This window comes from Octopus bimaculoides, chromosome 2 (assembly GCF_001194135.2).
Source record: "Octopus bimaculoides isolate UCB-OBI-ISO-001 chromosome 2, ASM119413v2, whole genome shotgun sequence".
NCBI classification, from domain to species: Eukaryota; Metazoa; Mollusca; class Cephalopoda; order Octopoda; family Octopodidae; genus Octopus; species Octopus bimaculoides.
In genome coordinates this window covers 134534191-134534928 of record NC_068982.1, presented here as the reverse complement: position 1 = coordinate 134534928, position 738 = coordinate 134534191, and positions in this window count along the sequence as shown.

Here is a 738-nt window from a genome sequence, read left to right as displayed (position 1 = left end):
CGGTCCGTAGTCATCGCCTCGGTGAGGCCCAATGTACGAAGGTCTTGCCTCACCACCTCAGCCCAGGTCTTCCTGGGCCTACCTCTTCCACGGGTTCCCTCAACTGTTAGGGTGTGGCACTTTTTCACGCAGCTATCCTCCTCCATTCTCACCACATGTCCATACCAGCGCAATCGTCTCTCTTGCACGCCACAACTGATGCTTCTAATGTTCAGCTTTTCTCTCAAGATACTTACACTCTGACGGGTATTCACATTGACATTACACATCCAACGGAGCATACTGGCTTCATTCCTTGCGAGCTTTAATCATCATCATCGTTTAACGTTCGCTTTTGGACTGGCTCTTGTGCGAGTGACACATGAGGTTTTTCGAGCGAGATCGTTACTGGTGCCCCTGGACTGGCTCATGTGCGGGTGACACATGAAATCGTTCAAGCGGGATTGTTGCCAGTGCCCCTGGACTGGCTCATGTGCGGGCGACACATGATATCTTTCGAGCGACATCGTTGCCAGTGCCCCTGGACTGGCCCTTGTGCGGGTGACACATGAAATGTTTCGAGCGGGATCGTTGCCAGTGCCCATAGACTGGCTCATGTGCGAGACACACATGAAATCTTTCGAGCAGGATCGATGCCATTGCCCCTGGACTGGCTCATGTGCGGGCGACACATGAAATCTTTCGAGCGAGATCGTTGCCGGTGCCCCTGGGCCGGCTTGCGGGTGACACATGAGGTTT